Consider the following 18412-nt stretch of genomic DNA (forward strand, 5'->3'; position numbering starts at 1 on the left):
TTATCATAGAACATTCTTTGGAAATACACAGACAAGTGGTTGCTAATGCCTTAGTTAAGCATATCTTGAAGATGGATATAGAAAATGACTTTAAATTTAAGGTTGTTCAAATAATACAAAGAAATATAAGAAGCAGAGATATAAACAATAGGTCAGAGGTTTGCGAATATAATTGGACTACTCGTATGCAATTGGACTTGTCGCACGGAATTAATGCTATAGTTAGCATTAAGCCAATATTAAAGCAGAAGTAGAACTGTTTGCACTGATATATTTAAATCTCTATAGATGATATATTTTGTTTTTAAATCTGTATTGCTACAATGTATATGTTTTATTGTATTTTTTTAAGAATCTTATTACCTGATGGTGAAAGTTTTTGATTGGTAGGCTGTGTCATGTGATTATTTTAAATGTTATATTAAGTGATTGTGTACACTTTTACAGTTTGATTAAATTGCACTGAGGAAGGGTTTGTTTGTCCGAAAGATTTGCTGCTATTTGATATTTGTTTGTAATTAAAATTTCAAGCTACTGTTTCCATAGTCTGGAGTTTTTGTGTTTATCTTCTGGGATAGACAGAGGGGAGCAAGGGGTAAAGTATGAGCTGAATTTATCAGACAGTAGGTTAGTTTTATCTTCAGTCTCAGTGTAGGTAATATCGTTCACAATCAGTTCAGCACATTGCTGCTTTGTGCTTCTGAGATTACAAACATGACTAAAAAAGGCCTTGTGATTGCCTTTGGCTTGGGTGGCTATTTTTGTCTCAAACTTGGCTTCGGTGGGTTTTATTAAGCTCCTGAGTTATTTGTTTATTGCAGTGACAAGGGCTGCAACGTTCTGGGAATTATTCTTCTTACTTTTCGTCAAAGTTCTTTTCCTTTTATTATAAAGCTTGATATTATGGTTCCACCATGTTGGTTTGTTTCTGGGATTTCCCCTGCACTTGTTCCTACAAGGCACAGTTGCATCATTGCAACTGTTTACTGGCTGATATAGTGTAATGGTGTATGTTTTTGCAATGCATATTCACAGAAGTTAATTGAGTTTGGTGAGCTTAACAATATATCACTTAGGAGTAGGCAGTTTGTCTTAGAGAAATTTCTGAAGGTAACCTGGATGGAAGGGGTCTCTGGTTAAATTTTATTTCAAAAAAGATAGCTTTATGGTCAGACCTAACAGCTCAATTCACAAAACAGAATATTCAGCTTTAGGAATGTAGCTGTTTTATGAAATTTGTGTAAACCTTAGTACAGCTGATATTAGAATTGTTTATACACTAATGTACAGTATATCTCTTAAGAAATTATCCAGAAGAAATTTGCAAAAAGAATAATATTACTCAAGGGAAAGGATTACTGAGCAAAAGTGCAATTTTAATTATGTGTTTATTTGGGAAACTATACATTTCATTTATTATAATGAAGTAAAGACCAAGAATATTTTGAGGACTGAAATACACACTGTAGATTACTTAGGTAAGGTTATGCTAACTATATGATTGAACACAAACAGGTACATAAAACAGTCAGCCTCCAGACTAAGGAATAAGCATCCATCAATTATAGCAACTATAAATTACATATTGCATTTCATAAGAAGCTTTGATCAATGGGCTGGCACACATAAGATTGCATTTTAATATCAAAGAGTTATGTTATTGAATATTTTTTATCTAGGAAAAAGGAGCCCAGAACCTTTGAATTTATATGTATAACCATGCTGTATCTGTAACCCTTCAGGAATTTTGGATATTTATTGCCAAAGTGTCTGTTCTCTGCTTTGTTTTCCCATCAGAAAGAAATGTGTTATGACTTGCCATACTCATCAAAATCCTGCATCTTATAAGCGTGAATAGCATTTATAACCATTCGAAGTATTTCACTGACTTTATCTTTGCAACAATGTAAAACTCTAACTATCTTTGAAGTTTGGTATTACACAGTCACTTGATTCGTTTAAACACATTATGTGTTTACCATTTCATTGTTTTGTTTGTGTCTAAAAAGTCAAGATAAAAAACTATAAACAAAATAAATGCGGACACCTTGTCAACATAAACTGATTTTTAAAACGAAGAAAAAGCAAAGATGTTAGGTGAAATGTGTTTCCAAAAATAGTAGCCAATACACTTTTTGAAAGTAAATGTTATTTTCCCTAACAATAAAGCCAGCATTGTAAATATATATATAATAAAAAACACAAGAGGCCAGGTACCCAAAATGGCAAAGAAACCAATGCAGCACACAAAGGTACAAATTAGAGGTAGTCAAACCCAAAGCACGAAACACAATCCGAAGTGGAAGCATCAGCAGTTTATTTAGTACATAAACGTAAATATTCACAAGGCATTTTCATCCACAAGACTTCTTCAGATGTAACAAAGAAAAGAAAAAACTAGCTGTAGCATCCTTTATATCCCCCACAAGTCACTTTAATTGTTTAATTCCCTAGTTTACCCAGTAGGCATGCCTTTTGCAGAAGGTAAGAAGAGCCAGAAAGAAATTGCAATGGCATCAAGGAAAGCAGGTTTAAGTCTAGTGAATTTGAATGTGGTGGACTTTCAGCTGAAAGGTAGAACGTTTATACAAAAGAGGAAAACAGATAAGACTCATGATAATGTTGTAGTGGGTTTACTATGGAAACTAACTTGCAAGATTTAGCAAAAGCAGACATATGGTTGATGGACGGAATGTATTTTATTAAAGGGGCAGCTTGCCGTCAATTGTATACCATTCATGGTATAGTGAAATGTGGGGCTTACAAAAAAGTCATGCCATCGCTATTTTGTTTGATATCCAAAAAGAGTCTTAAGGCATATAATTATATGTGGGACTGTGTGTTTGCCTTGCTCAATGAAAATAATTGTACTACTACAGTCCGGTATATCCTTTGCGATTTTGAGATTGCAGCTGTTTGAAGCATTAGGAATAATGTGAATGATGTGATTTGCAAAGGCTGTTTTTTTCACTTCAGTAGGAATTTATGGCATAAGTTACAGACCTTAGGGTTAGGTCCAGTTTATAATGGAGATATTTCCTTCCAACATGCTTTTAAAAAATTTGCTGTGCTTGCTTTTCTGGAGGTGAAGGATGTTGTGAGTACATATTACCAGCTGAAGAGTACATTCCCTAACGATGGGAAAGAATTATTGAAATATTTTGAGGACTGGTATCTATTGGGGAAATCGAGATGTTTCTCTACAAGATCTACGAGTCAAATCAGATTTCCTCCACTGTTCCCTATTGAATTTTGGAATGTTTCTGTCCTCAATGAACTGTGTTTGCCTAGGACACAATGCTGTTGAAGCGTGGCATCGTTGCTTTAAATGTTTGACAGGGAAGTTTGTTTCTGATTTATACACAGTGATGTGTGCAATTTGTAGAGAGCAGAATAGAGTGGATGAGTCTCATTACATATGAGTGTAGCCTGTCCACAGTCACCTAAGAAGAGGGAGTTAATACATCGTGAGCAGCAGTTTGAAACTATTTTCTCTAACAGAGAAGAATTTGTGTGTGCAATTGCTAATTTATTAAAAATGTGAAGTTTATTTTGAATTATGTCACGGGAGTTTCATGGGATGGATTTGTTTTGGTTTTGCTGTGAGGTAGCACTTCGGGTTTGTCTTCCACATTCGCTACGTTTACATTCAATGGTTTGTGCTTCGGTTGTCTGACGTTTTGATAGTGTGTGCATTCACTAAATTGAGTTTGGGAACCCCATTTTCGATAGTTTGTGAATTCAGTGTTTCAACAGTGACCCATATATATATATATATATATATATATATATATATATATATATATATATATATATATATATATATATGGGTGTAGGATGCTGCATCGAATGTACAGTGTCTCGACACCCTACAGATTGATGTCTAAACAGTGAACCAACCCATGCAGAATGACATGCTCTGTGCATAACCTGGAGATTACCCCAGAGCAGGGAAAAACCAAAAGCAAGTGTTTTTGCAGGGAGCAAGCCCCCCTACATCCTCTCATGTGGGATAGCTCTGCCCCCTGCTAATTATATATACTAACTCTGAGATTTCACAGTCAGCGGGGAAAGGAAATATTCCCCTATCCAGGGAATGTTGATTTTATACATATGTCGACTTCCAGTCTGTGTCAAGGATTTGGCGTCAACCTACTGTGTGTCAGGACACTGTATGTCTGTTACAGTGTTTGACACCCTCTCTCCATATATATATATATATATATATATATAGAGAGAGAGAGAGAGAGAGAGAGAGAGAGAGAGAGAAAGAGAGAGTGAGAGAAGGAGAAAGATTTGTAACCTGTATATCCTTTTGCTTCACAACTGTCCCTGAGTTTTAGGGATGTCCCTTATTTTGATTCAAATTTTAACTCTGTCCCTCCTAATCCCTCCTAAAACTGGTGACTTTTGTAGAAAAGGTGTTGAAGTACACTTAATAAATAATGGCAATAATTAGAATTGTGGACTTCTTTTACTTTAGAAACAGTATATTAATTCACATTATCTTATTCTAATAATGTCTAATACTTTAAAAGTGTCCCTGATTGTCCTTGATTATTTGTGCATTTGTTCCTGATTTTGTTTAGATTTGTCCCTGATTGGTTGAGAGCTATGTGCTTGCCTTCTGCACATTTCTAATCAAGAAGTCTTTAAAAGATTATCAGAGGTCTATTTTCCACTCAGTCTGCTCAAACCACTATATCAAATTTTGTATAAATGCCACTATCTTTCTTTCCAAAATTGCTATAAATAATTTATAATTTTGATTTAACACCAGGTTGGGCCTATATGAAGATGGTGAACTTGTATGCTTACCTTTTTTGTATTATATTACCCATAGCCTCCTCCCATGGCATATGCATTTTTTTTATTTACTTTATTTTTATTTTCATTAATTTATTTTGTCGTTGTTGACCTGGTAATTCCCACTGGACCAGTATCCTCTTATTCAGGGGAGACTCAAGGTGGTATTCAGTCTTACAAGGAAAAATGTGGTCATGGCACTGGGGAACTTCCACTATTCTTTTATATTGCTGTTTGACATCATAACCATTAGGTGCCACAGGGTGGCGGCAGGGGGTGTTGCTGCTGATTTGACTGGGAAATCCAAGATGGAGGAGTCAGGATAGTTGGAACAGTGCGTGGTTTGGAAGAAACAGATCGAGAGATGACTGAAACTATTGGAAATGAGAAAATTATTGTAAGAGTTTTATAAGGAGGTAGATTACCAATACAGCATTTACAGTATTGGAGTTTATGGAGTAAAGTGGACCAGAAAAAGGAACAGAAGCAAGTTAGAGGGAACTAGGTGGCCATGTACACAGGTTCATATATGTTTACTAGGCTAACAACCACAAGGCCCTTTTTAAGCCCAGCTATGCATTCCCAAATCTCTAACAAGTTCTGGTACCCTTGATAAGTGTAAGCAGGGACTTGGGAGGTGAACATTTACAACCAGGGGCCTGGGTGATGAATGATTTACAGGCTGCCTCTGTCAATTAGAGACATAAGTGCCAAATCAGGGATGAATTTCCTGTTGCCCATCCAATTGTACAAATTGCACTTGAAGTGGGTTAGGGAGGAACTCTGTTTCACATGTTTGGATGTGGAAGCAGAAAAAATGAGATTCAAAAGAAAAAGTAGTAGATTTCAGAGATAAAGGAGCAGAAGACCCTGGTGTGTGTATTTGGCTGGTGGAGTAACTAGTTTTACAAGCACACATCAGCAACAGGGTATGACAAAATCTTACGTCCATCCTGTAAGAATGGAAAGACAAGCAGATGAACACAACAAAAGACTGCATGTGAGTAATTCAGAACCAAGAAACCTGTGGTAAGAACTAAAACATAGAATGACTTTTGTTTACATAGATATGATGATTTGGACAATATAGGATTTAGTATAAATAGGGATAAGAGTATTAAAACAATGCTGAATGACATTTTTGATTTGATTTCCCGTGTTACAGGATGAAGGAATTGCTGAAGAATATACTGAAAATAATAGCAAAATGATAAATTAGATAATTTTGCATAAGAAAATATTGAAGAAGAACATATAATAAATTCAAATGAAATAGGGTTAAGTATTGGGAAAAAGGATGCTTTTATTCGGGAAGAGAAAAAATATGAACTGTTGGGAAGTAGGGGAGGAGTGGTAGTGGATTTTGATATGGGAGATGAGCAAAACAAAATAGTGAAGAGTCAATAGCTGGAAGGGTACAAAGAAAGAAATAAAAAATAAACACAAAAAGGAAGCAAAGAAAGTAAAGGAATTATATAAAGATACTAAGTGGTAATGTGAACATAATTTTAAATATCAGGGGCTAATAGTAATCAAATGGTATGAGAAAGTGAAAGCAGAAATTATATATCTACTAAACACAGGATCATGAAGAGAAATACAACTGAGGCCTTCTGGGGAAACAAGATTATATGTTCTGTAGGAAATGAAGAATTTTCAGATATAAAGATTTTTATAACAAATGAAGAAATTAAAATATTAGATCTTATAATACTAATACCAGGTAGGATGTTCCGTGACAAAAGAAAAGGAGAAATATATGTAAAATTATTTATAGTACATGCATACACATATGTGGCAGGGACATAAGTCTAAGGTCTTAAAAATATGTTTTGGTTAATATGGTAATTATTGTGATAGCAGAAATTAGCTGTAATTAAAGAAAATAGAAGGTTAAACGAACACAATATGTGAAAATATTGAAGGAAGTTAGAAATGTGGAGAACTTCAGGTAGGAAAAAAGTGAAGGGCATAGCAACAATGGTTAATTAAAACAGAGAGCGCTTATGACATATTCTGTAATGAAATTGAAGAAATAAAAGGAGGGGGTACAAATTCCGGAGTGTTCTGATCTCAAAGCTGTGTTGGCAAGAATCTTTGAGAATAAAGAGAGAATAAAAGAAGGAAAGGGAATAAAAATGTTAACTGGTGAAGTTAGTAAAACAGAAGAACTGACGCCAAAGAGTAAGGAATTATGGGAAGAACTTATGACAATGAGGGAATTTAAAAAAAAATTAATCTGAAGAGGTTCATAGATGAGTACTAGGCTAATGACTCAAGGGGCCCCTTTAAGCCTTGCTTCCCAAATTTATATGACAAGTTTTGAAACCCTAGGTTTATTTTATCGGGTTTATATGGACTTAGGCAAGAGTGGTCAAGCATTTACACACTACATTTGTGTACTAGAGACAAATGTGCTAACCCAAAGGTAAATTTCTTATTCTCCATCCACTTGCATTGGTTTAGGAAAAAACTCTGATTCACATAGATGGGAAGCATGTTCCAGAGAAATGGGAGACTGCTGAGAGGCGATCTATGCCTGGTCTACAAAGCATTACAGCAGATTCCATTCTCACACCTGATGGATTGCTGACACTGCACTATAGCATAAGGGGGTTGCTGCACTCCTGAACATGTCATCCTTCACATGAGATATTAAACAGTGGCCCCATCTGCCTGAAGTGTTGGTAATTCAGGTGGATGTAAAAAATCCCACAGTACCTACTGGAAATAGTAGGGCATGTACTTTGATGCCCTAAACAAATTTTCCCCTAGTAGTATAAAAACTCATGTTGCAGATGAGGTTTAGGTCTCTAGATCTGTTAATTTTGATGCTATTTCATTTCCAGATTTACAATAGGTCCATCAGAGAGGGCTAAGAGGATGTTTTGTAGACAAGGCATAGATCACCTCTCGACAGTCTGAAGGAGGCTGAACACAAGGATAGGGCTTTGAGGCTGTCTGTGAAGGATATGCTGTTTACAACACATATTCTTTTTGTGAGGAACCTCTACAGGTCCATAAGCCTTTTAGGTATATCCCAAAGGAGGCATTGCACTCAATGACTGCTCCAATAAGGGACAAGTAGAATGGAACAATGACATCCTTGGATTTAGATGCCGTAGCCTTGTTCATAAGTTGCACTAAATAGAATGAGTTCCTTACTACAAAAATACAAGATGGTCAAAGCCCAGGTCTCTGTTTACATGCATTCCTAAATACCTGATCACTGGGTCTATGTTTAGTGGAGTATTGTCAATGTGGTAGTTTCCAAGGGTACCTGTATTATCAAAGAACGCTATTGTGCATTTCTTGGCATTGAGTTTTAGACCATGACTATTGCACCAATTATTTGTCTATATCAGGCCTTCTCAGATGGTAATTTTGTCTTTGGGGGGATTCTGTGACTGTGCCTAGTTTGCAATCATCTACTGACTTGGTCATCCATTTCCCCTTGATGTTGGCCTTGACTTTAGAGATGTAGATGCTAAAAAGGAATAGCAGTGAATTGGCTGTTTTTGAAGGTAAACTCATTTATTCTAACTTTATGGGACCTATCTGTTAGCCAGCTAGCTATCCAGTGGATGACATAGGGGTGTATACCTAATTTCATGAGATTGCTGAAAAGGCTAGAGTGAGGTATTGTGTCAAATGCATTATTTTACCCTTGTGACTTGCTTTGCTAATCTTCTTATAGAAGTCCACGAGGTTGAGTGGGCATGACTTCACACTGACAAAACCAAGCCATGTCTAAAGATGTCCCATGTTATTGCTTATCATTTCCATGATAATTCTTTCCATGGCTTTGCATATAGGTCTAGTCAGGCTTATGGGTCTGTAGTTACCTGGTTCTGTAGATGGCCTGCCCTTGTGCAGAAGGATGACATTTGCAGTCTCCTATTCACTTGACATGAAGCCTGTTTGGAGGTTATGGTTAAACATCAATTTTAGTGGTCCAGTAGCTTGTGCTTCGTGCTTTTTAAGAATCACCCTTGTATACTATGGGGACAAACCAATGCAGTATTCTTAGCCTTGAAGTGTGCATTGAGGATCTGATCCCTACTGATAGTTGGGGGATTTATGGTTGTGGGTATTTCATGATGGGTGCCTGAGGGAGAGGGGGATACAACTGAACTAAAATTTGTTGCCTAGTCAATTTGCTATATCTTCTGGGTCAGTATAGGTAGCTGCATTTACACTTAGTTTGTCACATTGCTGTGTATTGTCTTTTTGGTAGTGGACATGACAGAAGAATGTCTTGTGATTGTCCATGGCCTGGGAGACTATTTTTATCTCAAATGTGACTTTGGTAGACTTGATTAGCACCCTGTGTTGCTTGTTTAGACTGATGAGGAAGCGTGTACCTTCTTGGCATTTACACTTCTTAAGTTTCCTTTTGTTATGCAACCTACTGATCCTGTGTTTTCATCAGTGTAGCTTGTTTTTTTTGAATTTATCTTGTGCTTATTCCAGGTAAGAGCAGCTTTCTTTATGTGGACATTAATATAATTGCTGAGGTAGTTTTTATCTTGCTTCAGTGACACAACAGGTATCACACTTGCCTTTTGTGCAGAAGGCTCTGTGTTCTATTGCCAAACTTGGAGATGGATTGCTGACACTACAGTGTAACATAAGGAGGGTGCTGTACATCTGAGTGTATCATCCTTTATATGAAATGTTAAACTGAGGCTCCATCTGCCTGGGTTGGTAATAGCTCAGGTGGATGTAAAAGATCCCAAGGAACTGATCAAAAAGAATACGTTCCCCAATGGCATGGCCAATTTTTTTCCCTAGTAGTATAAATAGGTCACTGGGCTAGTGGGACTAATCCAGTCAACAAAAATAAATAAATAATGGTAAACACAGCAAAAAACGCAACAGAAACACATATGTGGATAAAACAAGCCAAACTTTAATAAAAAAATGATGAGCGCTTTCCAAAACCATTTTTGCTTCTTCAGATCATACTCAACAACTAAAACACCATGAACTAAATACAAACATACTATTCCCCTAAGCCACCCCATCTAAAAGACACACAGACAACTACGATTACTAAGTAACTGATTACTTTTTATAGATTCATAGATTAGTACTAGGCTTACTGCCCCTGTGGGCCATTTTTTAAGCCTAGCCAATTGCCCCATGTGAGAATTGAACCCTGCACTTTGTGTCTGTAAGATGAACACATTAACCATTATGCCAACCCCCTCCCCCCTCCCCCATTAATACTAGTACAATTCAAAGACTAAGCATAATTAAGTCATTGGCAGTCTGTCTACTTTAAAAAATATTTTTACAAACATACCTCTTTACATCACAGAAAACATGCAATACAATAAAGTTCTGCAACATTATTTACATCTTTTTGAACTTATTTCTTCAGCCTTCTGGATTTTAAGGCTGGTTGATAGAAACATAATCATTCAACCCGTAGTCTTGCTGTGCTCTCAGTCTACATATCCATCTCAACTCTGCCTGTTCTGTAGCATTAGTCAAATCCCATCTCCTAACACTAGGGGGTATAACTTCTAACACTGAGAACATAAAAGTATGTTTCTCTCCTTTCTCAATCATATGTTTAGCAATGGCACTGTAGGTTAAACCCCTATGTGCGTAGTATAGATGGTCTTGCATTCTCTCTCTTAAACGCCTATTTGTTTTACCTATGTAAAACTGATTACAGACTGTGCATAGGGCAACTTACACTAAGTTCTTTGTATTACATTCGGCCTTTGCCCTAACTTTATATGTTCTTCCAGTGTGTGCAGGAGTGGCCTTAGGTCAACTGGTGCCCTAGGCAAAAGGGCTCCACAGTGCCCCCTCCCACACTACCCAGTGCCCCATCCTGGTCTACCTACATCAAATAAACACTGGAAAAGTGCCCCTGCTAGAGTGGCACCCTAGGCGGCCACCTAGTTGGCTTATGCCTAATGCCCACTATGAGTGTGTGGAGGTACAAATATTGTTGACTTATTGATTAAATGACAAAAAGAGCAAGCTCCACACTTCCTCATGCCATGTCCAACCTCCCTGTGTTATCTAATGTCTCTCCACCATTCCTAGGATAACAAAGTTTACACTTCAAAGACTGTTTATTCTTGAAATCAAAAAGTGGACTAGGACCTACTAACTGAGCTATAGCTGGTTCCACTTGTAACACATGTCAGTGTTTCCATATTATACTCCTAATACCCCGATCATCTGTAGAATAGGTAAGTGAAAACAGCATCCCTTTACTTAAGCTATCCTTCTTACGATTACATGTATGGATAGTGAAAAATAGGGTTTTCCCAGGCTATTCCTGCCCCTTTTAACTTCATTGTGTACTAATGTAATGTCCATTTCCTTATAGCCTTTATTAATAGCTTCTTACTGACAATGTCTAACCTCTCCTCTAGTTCACTATCACAAGTAGTGAGCCTACTGTTCCTTAATGTTTGTCCCTTCAAAATATTTTTAAAAACATGCTCAAAATGCATGCTTTCATGTTGTAAATAAGTTAAACAATAGCATTCCTTTCGATGTAATTGAGTATACAAGATGCAGTATTGTCCCTAATAATCTAGACATCCAAAAAATCAATGCTGGAATCTGAAATGGCAGATGTAAATTCTAAAAAGCTACAATTTTTATTTAAGTAATTCACAAAGCCACTTTTATTTATTTATTTATTTTACATTTGTTAACCGGGCTAGTCCAGCTGGATACATGTCCATTTTCAGTGGAGGCCCGAGGAGAAACTCCTACAATACTAAATTAATACTTTAAAAAATACTTTACAAATACTTTAAAAAATCAAATCAAATAAAAAGATATGATAGAATAAACAATTCAATTTCAGCCTGCTACATTGAGTATGGGATTTAAAATACTTTGTTAGCTTGGACAGAAGATAAGGTAAAAATTTACATACACAATTGTACTGCAAGAATAGTTGAGGCATAACTTATTGTTATGAAGGGAAAAGGCACTCAGCTTGGAGAGGAGATTTAAAATGCAAGAGAAGGAAGTAAGAAGAAGGATGGGTGGTGGAGCAAGCAGATAATATGGGAAAAAGAAAAGAAAAGGTTAGTCAGGGTTATGGCAAGAGCATAGCCAGTGGTTGGAAAGGAAGAGTTTTAGGTTGGTTTTGAATAGTGGGAGAGATGTAAGGCAAGTAAGGTCATTTGGTAGTTGGTTCCATATTTTACACACTGAGTTGGAGAATAAGGAATTACCTGCTAAGTTATTAGATAAAGAAGTATGGATCAGTATTTTGTTGGATGAGCATAGATTCCTCAGATTGTTATATGGCATAATGAGGGTGGAGAGCATTGGAGTATTGTCAGGGTGGTAAAGGGCTTTGTGGGCAATAGTGAGTTGGTTGAATGATATTAGGTGAGGTAGCTCTAGCTAGCCTACTTTTTTTAGGTTTTGACAGTGATGAGTCCTATATGGAGAGTTTGTGGCAAATCTGGCAATAATATTATAGGCTGTAGATAGTTTGTTAAGATTGTACTTAGAGAGCTTAGTATAGATGGGGGAGGCATATAATAGGGTAGAGATTAAGTGGGTTCTAGCTATAGTAGTTCTGGCTTCAGGAGTTAGGAAAGATTTGATTCTATGCAGAGAACCTAGTTTTCTATTGGTAGATTTAATTGTAGCGTTTATATGGTTGTCAAATTTTAGTTGATTGCCGATTGTAATACCTAAGAGTTTGGTGGTATGGTCTGGAGAGATAAGGGTACCGTTATTGGATGTAAGTATGAAGCTAAGGGAGGGAGACATATGAGTGGGTGTAAAAAGTAGGAGTTTGGTTTTCTTAGGGTTGAGAAGGAGACAATGGTTAGAGAACCAATGCTCAATGGTTGTGAAGGTTATTTGTGTGAGTGAGTGAAGTTCGGATTGTGTTGGGGCAGAGCAAATGACGGTGGTGTGATCTGCGTATTGAATGCAAGTTGATAGAGGAGTGGCTAGATGAAGGTCATTAATAAATATGGAAAACAGTAGAGGACCTAGGATAGACCCCTGTGGAACCCCTATAGAGGTGGGGAGGAGGTCTGAGAGATGGTTATGCCAGAGAACAGCCTGTTTTCGGTTGTCTAGGTAGGATGTAAACCAGTTTATTGCAGGATTGTCAAGAGAGAGAGATTTTAAGCGATGGAGGAGCAGATGATGATTGACCATGTCAAATGCTTTGGACAGGTCAACAAAGAATGCTGAAGAAAGAAGATTTTTGTTGCGGTTAGTGTTGATTGAGTCGATGAAGGATAGTAAGGCTGTGGTAGTACTATGGAATGGCCGAAAACCATGTTGACAGTTAACTAGGAGATTATGGTCTAATAAGTGATTTAGTACCTGCTTGTGGATACATTTCTCCATTATTTTTGCAAGAGGAGATAGCAATGCTATGGGGCGGAAGTTGGAATATTCCAAAGAGTCACCACCTTTAAAGAGAGGGATAATATGTGAAATTTTCCAGATAGAGGGAACTACACCTTCTTCTAAGGTCCTATTAATAAGTATGGAGATGGGGTAGGCAATGGCTTTTGCACTTAGTTGAAGGTATTCAGCAGGTAGTTTGTCAGCTGAGGGGGTGGACGGTTTTAATTTCTGTAGCAAGGATGAGATATAAGAGGTGGGTATTGGTTTGAGGTGGAAAGTGGGTGGGGTAGGGCTGGAGGAAGGTAGTTGGAGATATCAGGGCTTTGTTGGTTTGCTAGCTTAAGTATAGCCGAGGTAAAGAAAGTGTTAAAGGCATTGGCAGTTTGTAATGGGCAGTCAGGGGTAGAGCCTAGTGGATTTGGTGTGGTGACTTTGCCAGGGGAGGTTAGCATATTAATAGCAGTCCAAAATTTTTGAGGTTGATGAAGGGATGATTGTTGTAGTTTAGTATAAAAGTTCTTTTTGTCTTGTAGGATAGCTTTTTTTGTGATGTTTCTTTGTTGTCTGAATGCTAGCTGGTCAGTTGTATTTTTAGTGGTTCACCATTTAGCCCAGATTTTATTTCTACTGAGGATTAGTTTCCTAGTATCGTTAGAGAGCCATTGGGCTGTTTTAGATTTAATCCTTCTTGTACGCATTGGGGCATGGTGTTCAAGTATGGTCCGAAAAGTATTATTGAAGTGACTAACAGCTTCGTCTATAGGGAGAGACTTAAGAGGTGTCCAGTTCATTTTCATAAGTTCATTTTGAAACAGATTGGCGTCAAAGAATTTTTTGCAACGAGATGTTCTGACTAAGGTAGGGATGGTAAAACTTGTTTTATGCCTGATAATATATGTAAGTAAGTGGTCGCTAAGGTCATCTGGGAGAGTACCTGTTGTATATTTATGATGTGGACTATTTGTTAATATCCAGTCAAGTATGCTTTCCTTATTGTTAAGTTTATTAATTCTTGTAGGTGAGTTAATGGTTTGAGAGAAGCCATATAGGTTTATAAGGGTGGAAGGATTGGTTTGCTTGCATAAGTTCCAGTCAATGTTAAAGTCTCCTAGGATTATTGTTTCTTGGGGGAGATTAAGGGAAAGCCAATTTAGTAGGTCTTCTAATATAGTAGGGTTTTTCCCTGGGGGAAGATATGTACAGACAATGTAAATTGTTTTATGAAGGTTTAGCTGCAGTTTTGAAATAATTATATCAGTATTATTGTCTGATGGTTAGTTAACACTTAGTTCTTTCTTTGTTCCCTGCCAAAGCAGAAAAGATCATCAACAAATCTAAGATAAAAGGAAACAGGTTCCCTTCCAGGCTGTGAGCCTAATAGGTGTTTCTACTCCCAGCATGTCATAACCAAATTGGCATAGCTATTGGCAGATGTGCCCATAGCTACGCCACATGTTTGCCTACAGTAAACATTATCAAACACGAACACATTATATTCGAGCACTAGTTCCAAAAGATAGTAGATGAAATGTATCTAATTGCTAATATACTTTTATCAAGCAAGACACTTCTAACCTTCTGAATCCCTTCTAAATGAGGCATTGCTGTAAATAGCGATTTCACATCTGAAGTCACCATAAATTGAGTCTTTACTGAGGTTTTGCCTTGTGTAAACATAAAAAGATCTTGCAAAAAGTGTTTAGTATCCGCAAGTACCATGTCACATTTGTCAAGAATAGGTCTGAGTTGTTGTTCTACATATATAGACAAGGGTTCCATTAACCATCCCCCTCCTGACACAATGGGTCTGAAGGAGGGTGTCTATGGATTTTTATGTACTTTAGACATCCCATTTAGGCTGGGTATCAAGGGATTTTCATCTGCAAAGTACTGAAAAAGTTTCTTTGACATATGGCCCATGTTTAAACATTCTGTTAATATCCTCAACATCTCTTCCTGCAAGCATTCTATATCATATAAACTCACAGGATTATGTTTTCTCATCTAGTAACATAGTATTCATGGTGTCAAAATAATAAGCTTTATCCATAATAACCACTAGCCACCCTTGTCTGCTGGTCTGATCACTAAATTAGGTTCTCATTGTAAAGGCGGCAATGCCTGTCGTTCATCAAAAGTTAAATTATTATAACTCTGCTTCCCATTTCCTAATAGCTTATATAGCTCATCTTCACATAACCTAGTAAATACATCTAGGACAGGGTGGCTCTGTGGTATACAGTGGCTCTGTGGTATACACTGGCTAAGTTTCTTAAACACAGCAACATTATTCATTTCATTATTACTGTCACCAAACATTAGTTTTAATGCGCAAGTCCTAGTAAACATTCACAAATCTAACATAACTTCAGAGACATCAGCTCATTGAGCTGGTTATGAATGAAAGTCCTCTATTTAAAACACTACCCTCCGCTTCAGTTAACTGTCTGGAGGAAATATTCCATACCAGGTTCATACAACATGAGTCCACATTTTCTTGAGTGTCTGCATGTTTCCTTCCTGGAGTGGCTGTTTCCGTTTCTGCCTCGTGGATCTTGTACTTTGGTAGAACTCTTCCATCTCTTGTGAAAGTTGAGGGGGAGTTGAAAAAATGGCTGTTGAACGTTCAAAGGAATAATCTTCCTTCGTACCACAGGCTCCAGCTCTTGCTCATTGCATGAAGGAATAACCCTCCCTGTAGTAATTAATCCATGTTCATCAAGTGGAGTACTGCAGACAGATGCATTTCCCTGTAGTGCAAGCGATCCTTCCCTGGGAGCAGAAGTAGCTGTTAAAGTTGGTGTCTGTCCCTTCCTATTCATACTGGGAGGTGCCAAAGCTGTTTCAAAGGCATTAAGCTGGCTAGTTACCTGCATAGCTAACTCACTACTTCCATTAGAGTCATTGCTGTTACTAATGATTATTAGAGACATAAGTAGTACAATGGACTCTTGGCCACATAAAAACATGGTTATTAGCAAAGTCATTAATGACTCTCTGCAGCTTCTTTCATTTCTGCATAAGTAGTTTACGTTCATACAGGGAAACATGATCTATGATCTCCCCTATATGAAGCTATGCCCAATTTCCACTAGAAATTTTATAAATGTCAAGTTGTTGGTTAATGATTTTTTGACTTGACTAGCGAGTGCATTAATTTGGTGGGTGGGGGGGGGGGGGTGGAATGGTGTCCCATGTTTGTGAAAACCATGATAAGGATGTAAGCATCCTTAGTGGATGTGTGGACTAAATGACCCAGTGTATTTATGTTTACAAAATGAAGGAATCTCTGGGCCTGCATGTTTGGGTTCATGTATGATTTCCATGTTGTAGTAGTAATATCACCCATGAATATGGTGCTGTGTTGAATGGGGAGTGTTTCCAGCACGATTAAGTGTGTGATATGGCTTTCTTGGATCATAGAGGGGAACCTGTAGCTTGGAAGGTTATGGAATGGTGCATTGCCTTTGGTAATTTGGATGTGGAGAAGTTCAAGCACCTACTACTGTTTGACCAGTGTTGAGGTGTGTTTATATTTGATATAATATGAGACACCACCACCTTTTGACCTTTCCTTTGCAGTAGCTGGTCTAAATGTTTGGAAGACATTATAGCCCTGCACTGCCAGGGTGCAAATTAAGTAGAGTTTAAATAAAAGTATATGAATATATTTTAATGATAGAAAACAGAATGCAACATAAAAATAAAAGGGAATATAATGAAATAATGGAAGAATTTCAAGTAGAAACTGAGAAAGAATAATCAGAATAAGACAGAAGAAATGTTTTTTGACATTACACAATGAGAAAGCTAAAAATCTATTATTTAGGCAAAGATTTCTCTTACGATGTAAGAAAGAGGAGGCATCACCTTATTTAGAAAAACAATATAAAAATAAAAAAGAAGGAAAATTGATGCATTGTATGATGAAGAGGGTGCTATAATACATAAAAAGAAATAATGGACATAGTGAAAATATTCATAGATAAACTGTATGAAAAAGAAGGTGAGAAACACAAATGATGTTAAAATTATCTGTTGGTACTAAGGCAGAACTGGAAAAGTGTATTTTTATGGAAAAAATGAGGGAAGCAATAAAAGAAGGGAGAAAACAGCAGGATGAGATGGGCTAAGCTGTGAGTTTTACAAGTGAATAGAGTTGGGAAAAAAAAGTTTTAAAGTATTGAATAAATTGTTGACTAAAAGGATAGTGCTGGATGAAGAATGTAGCTGGCTGATAACACAGATACGTGAAAAATGAAGAAAGGAAAGGTATAAGAATTGGGAGACCCATAACTTTAGAAAATGTTAATTATAAAATATTTATAAGTAAAAGGAAATGTGCTTGGTGTAAAAGGGAGTAAATTAAGTATGGTTTTGATAGGAACATTAGGTAGAATTCATTTTGTACGATGTACAGAAGGCATTTTATAAGTCATGAAGCAATGCAGGAATTATGGAAGCATATTGAATATGTAAAAATAGTGGAGACAAATGATTTGTTATGAAACTGCATTGATGAAAGCAATGGTAATGGAGCAATGGGAAACAGAGAGCAGGGCATGATGGGAATTTAAACAGTGTGAAAGCTTGTGGACATGGAGCAATGGGAAACAGAGAGCAGGGCATGAGGGGAATTTAAACAGTGTGAAAGCTTGTGGTAATGGAGCAATGGGAAACAGAGAGCAGGGCATGATGGGAATTTAAACAGTGTGAAAGCTTGTGGACATGGAGCAATGGGAAACAGAGAGCAGGGCATGATGGGAATTTAAACAGTGTGAAAGCTTGTGGACATGGAGCAATGGGAAACAGAGAGCAGGGCATGAGGGGAATTTAAACAGTGTGAAAGCTTGTGGTAATGGAGCAATGGGAAACAGAGAGCAGGGCATGAGGGGAATTTAAACAGTGTGAAAGCTTGTGGACATGGAGCAATGGGAAACAGAGAGCAGGGCATGAGGGGAATTTAAACAGTGTGAAAGCTTGTGGACATGGAGCAATGGGAAACAGAACAGGGCATGATGGGAATTTAAACAGTGTGAAAGCTTGTGGACATGGAGCAATGGGAAACAGAGAGCAGGGCATGATGGAAATTTAAACAGTGAAAGCTTGTGGTAATGGAGCAATGGGAAACAGAGAGCAGGGCATGAGGGGAAATAAACAGTGTGAAAGCTTGTGGACATGGAGCAATGGGAAACAGAGACCAGGGCATGAGGGGAATTTAAACAGTGAAAGCTTGTGG

Source organism: Protopterus annectens, chromosome 1.part1 (genome assembly GCF_019279795.1).
Source record: "Protopterus annectens isolate FY-2018-M chromosome 1.part1, PAN1.0, whole genome shotgun sequence".
Taxonomy (NCBI): Eukaryota; Metazoa; Chordata; order Ceratodontiformes; family Protopteridae; genus Protopterus; species Protopterus annectens.